The sequence below is a fragment of the Cupressus sempervirens genome, chromosome 8 (assembly GCF_028749045.1).
Source record: "Cupressus sempervirens isolate cs-2001-9-10 chromosome 8, ASM2874904v1, whole genome shotgun sequence".
Classification (NCBI taxonomy): Eukaryota; Viridiplantae; Streptophyta; class Pinopsida; order Cupressales; family Cupressaceae; genus Cupressus; species Cupressus sempervirens.
The window spans coordinates 341,610,957-341,620,806 of NC_143125.1; the positions used below are offsets into that span (position 1 = coordinate 341,610,957).

The window sequence follows — 9,850 nt, forward strand, 5'->3', positions numbered from 1 at the left end:
TGTTAATGAAAAGGGTTTTGGCCTATTTCATTGTTATTTTTAACACAGAGTGTGCAACACAGAGTGTGCAGAGGAGCTACACAAGCACAAGAATTGGTGAATGATCAAAACACAAAGCATGCACGGGATGCAGAGGGCATCTAGGTTCTCATCAACATAGAGCATCTAACTACAGATCAGGCGGTTTGCAAGAACTTTAGTCCCTTTTGAATTTTCTTCTGCCTGAAGTGTTTGATAATCTGAAAGCTTTTCATGACTAGTTTTCTAAACCCTTTCTAAAGGATGCTCCATCTCAGTCTTCTGAAGATGATTGGGTTGAAATTGAGAAAAAGGTTATTATAATACATAGCCTGCATCAGATACTGGAGCCTTTCATGCTTTGGTGTTGGGTCGAAGATGTAGAAGGGTCTCTTCCGCCCAAGGTAATGTTGTTTAATCTTGTTTTTGTTACTCAATGTGACTCTATAATGCTATAAATAGGTGGTCCCTAGTTTGAATTTGGGTGTGGTTTTGGTGCCTCCAGTGAATTTGATATTAACAATAAGCTCGAGGGACAAGTTTTCCAAGATGCTAATACTGGTCCATGAGTAAGTGGAGTTTGTTGAACTTATATGTGCTATTCTTTACTAGAGTTGGGTATGTGGCAGTTACATCTCTTATGTTTTGATCCCAAAGATAGATTTATGCTATGTGGCATGATAGACGGCTTCAATTTTGTGGTTGAGTGAAACAAGAGAATAATGTTTATGATCGTTGGACGATGTGGGAAAGCTTCAGGGAGATGTAACCCATGCCATGATTTTCATGATGAATATATGCTTTGTTCCAACGATCCTGTGACTGACTTCTAGAAAAAAATGATATTACTTATTTTGTGTGCTTTTGCAACCTATATCATATTACTCTCTTGCTCAAGCATACTAAGCTTTTAACCCAAAAAAATTTGACCTACTAGCCCCTATTCTCGGTAGTTAGTCAAATCAACTATATCCAACTTGAAACATTCTAATTAGGGTGATTTTCTAAAAACATATGTTATACAAGCTTCCCTGGTTCGAATCCGTGTGGGCCCTAAATCATCTCATATTTAGCTGTTCAATTAGCAAAGTTGATAGTCTAATTTATTTGGGAATTTTGTCTTCTATTTTATTCATAACACACAAAAATGAATAGAAGAGAGTTCGTCAGAAGTTAAGAGCAATATTGTATTCTACAAGCTGCTTCTAGTTGCTGTCAATTTTGAACAGGGTTGAAGTCTCAAAATAATTTCTCTCTTCAGTGCATCTCTCTTCACTTTTCCTATTGTGGTTCTTGGAAATGGCTCTTTTTGTGGGAAGAACATCCTTGGTGACTTAAACCTATTTGTACAAAGCACAAACCATTTCTTTCTATTTTTAATGTGTGGAAGAAAATCGAATAATAAATTCTTGAAAATGATATGAAATATTAATTACAAAACATACATAGTTGATTCTGGATACAATCTTGTCGATTGTGTCTCCATTAAAGATTTTCCAACATATAAGGCTATGTTATAAAGAATATAACCACATAATCTACAATTTTTAAATAGTCTGATAGGAGAGGCGTACCCAGAAAGTCCTTGCTGTTTACAAAACAATTGTAGTAGCATTAGGGACAATTTTTTTGCTCATTCATAGCTACATTGTTCAGCATTGCAAAATTCTGATGTTCCTAGTGCCAAATGTCCCTTAGCTAGATGCATGCAGTAATAATTTCAATAAACTTTGGATCTGGGATTCCGATAATGATAGCTGCCAAAATCCTTAGATGCTATAATAGGATCTTCTCCACCTGTGATGGTAGAAAATTATTTACTAGCATATATGAAAGAGATGAGTATCCTCTTGACCATCAATGAAAATTATGCTCAACAACTAACGTTGAAGTGGTTTTGTTTGAAAGAACTTAAGTTTTTGTAGATGGGAGACTTTAAAAAGAACCAAAAAGTGCCAAAAGTAATTGAGCAAAGATGAACATATCCAGACCAATAAAAAAATAAACTGCCACAATAGAAGAAGATGATTTTATGGGTGCAATTTTACAAAAGATGATGTTATTATAAGTTTGCATTGAGCTAGAAGAGAAACACTCACCTCAAAAGGATAAAAATTTTCTCCACCACTTTTAGTCATGTCTTTAGATCGGCCAAGAAGCCATAAATTGCCCTCTTCATCAATCCATCCAAGATCCCTTGTATTTAGCCATCCATTTTCACTCAATGTTGCTATGGTTGAATCATTTTAGCCCCAATACTTCAGTATCACATGTGAGCTTGTTGTCATATAGTCCCCACATTGTATAAGTTATTAGTTTCAAGACATTCATCACTATGTTCTATCTATATTTCCACATGAGGAGCAAGCTTTCCCACAAAAACTCCTATTCGATGATCTTGAAAATTGTTCTGATCAACTGGATCCATGGAATAATCTTGTATTTTGATAAAAATGCCTTGTCAAATGATTGGATTGTGGGTAAGAGTGAAAGTCATTGAGGAATGGGCCTCTGTCATACCTTTTTTAAAATAATAACAAACAAAAGTTTAGAAAAAGAAGTAGAATTAGTCTCCTTAGGAAGTAATATGAAATAGGTAAAAAAATGCAACTACATGAAAGAAAATAACATGACATAAAGGTTAATAGAAATCATTAAATGTGAGAGTTTTCAATGATTATGTCATCTCCCTTTCCTATTATTAAAGCAGACTATAAACTAAATATAAGCTGAAAAGATCTGAGCTGTTGGAAAAATTTCAGTGACTTTCTTGATAAGTTGTGGTGATAGGCTTCTAGCTCCATTAAGTATCTTCTCAAGACTTGAAAAGCATAGTGTTGATTCTCCTTTCTTTCTTCTATTGCAGAAGCATGAGGGATAGACAATTAGCAGTGTCCAAATTAGATTTATTCCCGTAAGTTCATTTTTAGCCTTTACAAACATTATAGTTTTACAAAAGTAACAAACATACAAAGAAATTTTTCAAGTACTAACATTATAGTGATATGTGGTTAGTATTTGATCTTACTATTGACAATATAGCTAAGATTTTTGTTCCATGGAAAATCTTTGTTCGAAAAATGTTCCTTCTGCTCAACACTTGGGTTTGGTTCTAACTTGTGTGCAGCCACCTTTTCCAAAAGATTACCGTGACTACATCTCTTCTTACTATGACTTTACTACATATTGATACAACCTCTTATTTCTACTAGGTTTTGACAAACAAAAGAAACCATGTTTTGCCAAGAGAGTTTGAAATTTGGAATGGTTTGAATATAACATTTTAATTTATATGTTTTTAGTAAGAGAATTTAGTTACACAAGTAAAAGTAATTATTAGCATACCTTGAATTGATGCAATATGTAACTATATCAGCAAGCATAGTTGGTACAGTGATCATCGCTAATACAGAGTCTTTGTATTGCAAATAGAGAAAAAGCTACTTCAAACTTGGGTATAAAGATATGGCATCCTCCTGCAAGTACAATGGCCAACACCGAAGAGATTCCACTACTATTCAACATCTTGTGTAATTGTAGACGGTTGTAGATTACATATTCTTGTAGGATGTCACTCGCTCCCACTAGTACATTTGACCCCATTTTTAGACCAAGATTTTTGACCATCTAATAAAATAGGGTCAAATTGGTTGAAATATGGAAGGCAACATATATATATATATATATATATATATATATATATATATATATATATATATATATATATATATATATATATATATATATATATATAATACAAACCCATGTTGGTCGAAATTTTGACCAACACGGGCTTACACTATGTCAAAAAAATTAAAAACTCTTTGCCGCCCTAATTTCATTCTTGCGCGATCGAAAGATAGCGTGTGTGGTTAATTTTTTCCTCATTGCATTTTGTGGCGCCAGGATTACATGCAGAGGTAGGGTTTGAGGATTACATGCCAACAACGTTTTACAACTTTAGTGCAAATAGGGGTTTGAGAGCTTCACTGATGCAACCTCCATAATAGTAAGGGTTCTTACCCTTCTTTTCTTCATTAGAAACACAAACATTTTAGTTTAATCTAATGGCTTTGCTCAATCGTTTAATGCTTAATCATTTAATGTTTAATGCCAATCATATGAGCCTTGCCCTACTATCTATCACGGCCCTGGCCAGGGCTTTCATCAAAAATCTACATTGCTCACACTATAGTAAAAGTTACCCAACCATAGCCTATAGTTCTAGTGGAGGTGGCGTTGGGGTTAATAATGGTTGGGCCCCATAGAATTTTAGGCACCCCTAACTTGATCATTATGCAGAGTCGCTCATACGACTGGTGAACTGACCCTACTGGAAAAATGCTACTGCTAAATTTCCCTTACAGAGTTAAAAGAAAAAAGTTTGGCTCATATGAAACAAAATTTTTGAAAAACTGGATGGGATGCTTAGACCAGATTAGTTACCAGGATGAAAGCATGCTCGAACCATTTCTCGGATAGCTTTCCTCGATCACATAAAATTCTAGATAGCTATCTTCCCCCTCTGGGCAGTTGAGTTCCTTGATCAGATGCTGAGCCCCCTACTATTCTATGGATCAATATCTAATGCCATAGAATTTTAGGGCCACCAGCCGGCGTGCCCACATTCCATATGAGATCATTTGAACATAGGGAGATCTCCAAAAAAAAATGATTTTAGAGATAACTAAAATAAATGTGAGTACTTCAAACTTATCATAAGAAGGAAATCACTTATTATTTTCTTTTTTACGTTATAGATGATTTCAACTTTCAACCTCACCAAAAGACCAAGGATCCATTGAAACATTTCACTATTTTGAATGCAACTGGAGTTAGTATATTCTAGGTTTAAATTTGTTAGATTATAGCAATAAGATTTTTGTAGATACACTGCTAGATATTTTTGGTGTAGATATTTTTGATTCAATAGTTTGATTTTGTTGATAAGTTATACTTCTCTAATTTATTTGGGTAGAATTATGTGTTTTTCGTTCAATTTGCATTTGCATTGAAGGTATATTAGAATTATAGAGCACAATCTGAATATCTAATCTACTATTCTGTAGACTTCGAACCCCTATATTTTATAGTTGTACATCCCTAAACTTTTGAAGCACATTGTATTCTATCTCAAAACTTCAATATTGCTACATCTATAGGAAATAGTGAAGTCCAATCTTAAAAATAAAACTTCAATTGAAGTCCAAAATATAAAGCTAATGCCAAATTTGGCTATACAACTAGTTATCAGAATCGTCATTATTTAGCATAGAGTTCTGATCTACATATTTTGATTTTAGCGTGTCTCTGTGTATCAAGTAATATTAGTGGCAAAGGAATCGTAACAAATCAATTGCTTAGTGATTAACATAAATCTTTACATGGAATTTGAGAAGGATTTATGCTTAGGTCAAACAAATTTTAGTAAGCTGAATTTGATCCATTATATAGATTCCTTATCAAATATTTGGAAATCATAGAGCACATCTTGTTAAAATGAAATTTGATTAATCCAAACGAAAAATTCCCTTCAGAATCTATGCTCTCTAATTTATTTTGAGATAAGGAATGTTGATCATTGCCTTAACAGGAGGAGCCTGACTATGAATAATTTTACATACCAACAACTTATTTTCTCTAGGGGCTCCTTTTATCTCTATGGTAAGTTTACACCTTTGATCCCTACTTCACAAGATTGAAATTGCAAGCAACACATTCTAGGGTCACTGTATGGAAGCTAATATAATGCAATAAACTCAATTTCCTAGACTACTAGCCATTAATGTGGGAGCCTAATTTCTCCTCACTTCTAAGATTAGAATAACAACAAATTTAGTATTGAGCACAACACTTTACATGTTACAGATTCTTTTTTATCCATTGATACTTGTAACTAGTCTCCTTAGGGGAAGTGGCTGTATACACATCATTTAAAACATATAAACAGTTGGCATGATAACCATCTGCAATTAGTTTGTATTTAAAAGCTATTTAGTTTTAATAAACCAGGGGGCAATGCATTAGCAATGAGTAAGAGTTTTGATAGTTATCTTCATTTTACACCATAGGTTTAGTGTTCAAGCATGTAGTAATTCACAATTTTTATACTATTTTAATTTTTTAAAACTGTTGTTAATAGAACTAAAATTGAGCTGTTTATTCATAAATTTGTATTCTACAACTCTTTAAAATAGTTTATTTTTATTCAGAGGGTTCCCAAGCTACTATGCAATATTATATTTGTAAGCTGCAATAAAGATTTATTTGTCATTTTGTAGAACCAGAGTATACTTTGTCATTCTACAATAAAGATTTATTTGTCAATATTTTTTGAGATATTTGTCAGTAACAACCAATTGGTTAACTCAATATCATTCTTGTGTTGAAAGCCACCTTCATAGTATAAACAATAATTTGGATGCATGTTTACCTTTTTCCTCTCTTATAGATCATGAATAAATTGGGTTTTTACTCTTTTTTGTTCCTTGGATGGGAATTTATTCTTTCTTTTTCTGTCGCAAATAATGAAGAGGATGAGTATTTTACTCTTTTTTCTTCCTTGCAAATAATGACTATCAATACTAGTTTACTCAACTTCAGAAACCTGTCTGAAACAAAACTACAAGAAGACAGATCGGGAGCAAAGCCTAATTTGGTTGATACACATTGAACAAGGATTTTGGAGTAAGGGACTATAAAATATTGCTTGCTTAAAGGTGTGGTTTTAGAAATTTTGGTTTGAATTGTGTTTCTTTGTATTCCCTTAAAATGTCTAATAATTTATCATTATAGAAACAAGAATCTTAGACAAAGAGTTCCAAAGTACTTGAATTATTTTCTCCTATTAGGGATCTTGAGACTTGAGGTTTGAGGTCACTATCATGAGCTTACCCTTAAAGGATTGCATGTTTAATAGAACTTTGATGGGGATTCCTAGCTCAAACCTTGAAATACCAAGAACCTTTGCTGCTTAGCTTTAAGAGGGTATGGGAACATGGGCTTTTTTGATAAAATTTTAAAGTTTTCCTTTTTTCCATGTTGAAAGTTGGCTGTTGCAGGGGACTTTAGGACATCTATGAGATATTACGGGGATGTTGGGGATGGGCTTGCATCCCCTTGGGATTTACCAATGAGGAGGATTCCTAGGAGACATCCCCTAGAGGCAGGAACGAGGATGTCCTATACCTATCCCTAGAACATCCCCTTTCACTAGACATAGTATAAAACATTGGAAGGATCAACCTTAAGAAAAATTTCAAAATAGTTCATGGGATACTCAAAGCAAAGTGTATCAGAAGATTCCTAACAATATGGTAACAACATAAAGTGGTTAAAGATTGCTTTCAATATTTAGGTCCAATTTGTCTCTTCACCAATGATTTAGATTAAATCATTCTACAACTTTGCACCAGAGTCCAAACAACTTGCCTACAGTTATGAGTATATGAATATACCATATCTCCATTGCTCCAGTCAAGGATTAATGTCTTGATTCAGCTAGCATATTGAATGTGGCAGAATTATGAACATGATAGTCAACCAATCAGAACTATTAGCCCAATGCTATTAGAAAAGGTCAAAATTAAAACACTCTAACTATTGCCTCAATACATAATTAGGAATCAGTAATGAATGATACCAAACATCTTCCATGAAGTTTCAATAAAGCTACAACGTACTTATCATCTAGCTGATTTGATAGTAGTGTGTGCTAAATGCTTCAATAGTGTTTCAAACTTCCTATTTGTACATGCAGCCAGAAGCATGACAGTCTTACATCTCCAGAGGATATATAAATAATAGTCTCAACTGATGACAATATTAACAAGACACTAGAAAGTATATAAATGTACCAAATTCCTTCTTGTGAATTATCCATCAAGATAAACTTCCAAATTTATAATACTCTTGTTATCCAACATACACATTTTTCTTAGAATCAGAACAAATACTGTTACAAAAGTCTTGGAACTGGGGTCTAAAAAGCCAAAAACTTCACTTAAGTAGAGGATATAGAAACTTATTGACTGTAAACAACAGGCACGTTCTGGACAACCTAGCTTTTCAATTGGGGACCTAGGTCCCTACCTAAACAACTAGTATGATCAGGTTCCCATCACAAGATATTGGCTATATTGGCTGGGCTGCAGACTCTTGTTTAGTAGCAATATTGACCAGGTTACTTTGTAGGCACTCTAGCATTGTATAGGTTTTTGGAGTTCAGATTCCATTCTTCTATTATCTTGGCTTTCTTTATGTATGTTTTACAGTTGTAGTCACACCATACATGCACACACATATCACAAACATGGTTGTTACCACAAAGATAAACACTCATGTTGATGACAATATGTCATGGGGATCACTTGGATTCATACTGCATGACACATTTAGGCATAACACTATTATTGATGAACCACATTCATGGGTTCCTTGAGAGGGGTATTGTCCATGGGGGCTAACTTGTAGGCTCCATACCTATAAGCAAAAGGTGAAAACGTATGGCCCCAACTAGTTGGGTTGAATTTCCTTCTTTGACTAGGTGACACATTTACATTCATTTGGATTTGCAAAGAATGAGATTACCTACCTTAAAGTTATGAGAGTGCTTTCTAATAAGCTCAAAGGCGTAGAGTATGTTCATCCAACATTTTTAACTCATGCAAATAATTCAAACTATTAGTGTCATCACTAATCACTCCTTTAAGGGAGACACATAATGATGGTATTTTCTAGTTTAGGGGTATGATAGCATTGGCTTTGTATACTAGGCTATATGGAGTAGATCATGTATCTATAGAGACACTAGTGCAATAAGCCCAAAAAGCATAGGTTAATTGGGTATGCCAATCTCTCCCATTCTTAGTTACAAATGTTTGCAATATTTTCTCAATGGTCTTGTGAGAGGCTTCTGCCTAATTGTTGGATTGAAAATAATAAGGTATAGAGAAGTGATGTAGGAAACAAAATATTTCTATAACTATTTTACCTCATTTTAAAAATATGTCCTATTATTTGAGACAATAGTGGAAGATAAACCAAAATGAAATTAGATATTGTCTAGTACGAATTGATAGATAATTTCAGTGATGGTAGACCTTAATGGGCCCCCTTCCACCCACTTACTAAAATACTATGAGGTCATGATGATAAAAATATGGCCTTTAAATAGTGGTAGAGATATTTTTCCAATTATATCTAAACCCCATGTCTAGAAGGGCCATGAAGAGTTTTGAGCTTAACGAGCCTATCCAAGAGCTTAAATCAAATTTCTATGTTGTTGGCATTGTGAATACTCTTGATAAATGAAAATGAGTCTTTCTTCATCATTTTCTAATAGTATTGCACGTGAATTACCTTTTGAACTAGTGACTTACCACCTATATGTCCTCTAGTGGGGCCTGAATGAGCCTCTCAAAAAATGAGTGGTATCTCACCCTTGGTTAAGTATCATTGGAGGAGACCATTATAGGATCTTCGATACAAGACATTTAACAAGAGAAGATAGCAACCAAAGAGTTTTCTTATCCTAATATAAGCATTTTCATCAACTCTATCAGGGAATTTTTTCTCTTCAAATACCCATAGATGCCAACAAACCATTCTTCTGAGTCTACATGTACACAAATGGGATCACCAAGGCTTGTAAATTCTGATACTACATGAGATCTCCACACTTGTAGCACAAATTGATATGCATTGGTGATGATTTCGGGTCAGACTAAAGAGGCTGCACTAGCCTTTGTATCTGCATACCAATTTTCTCTCTTTGAAATACTATCTATGGTGTAGTAATAGAATTGATTAAGATCAATGGTAATTCTATATA

General features: G+C 33.9%; 1 pseudogene; it reads right to left on the reverse strand.

The window, feature by feature from the left end:
* Positions 1–1,450: 1,450 nt before the first annotated feature.
* Positions 1,451–3,621, reverse strand: LOC149542738 (2-succinylbenzoate--CoA ligase, chloroplastic/peroxisomal-like; annotated as a pseudogene).
* Positions 3,622–9,850: the final 6,229 nt, after the last annotated feature.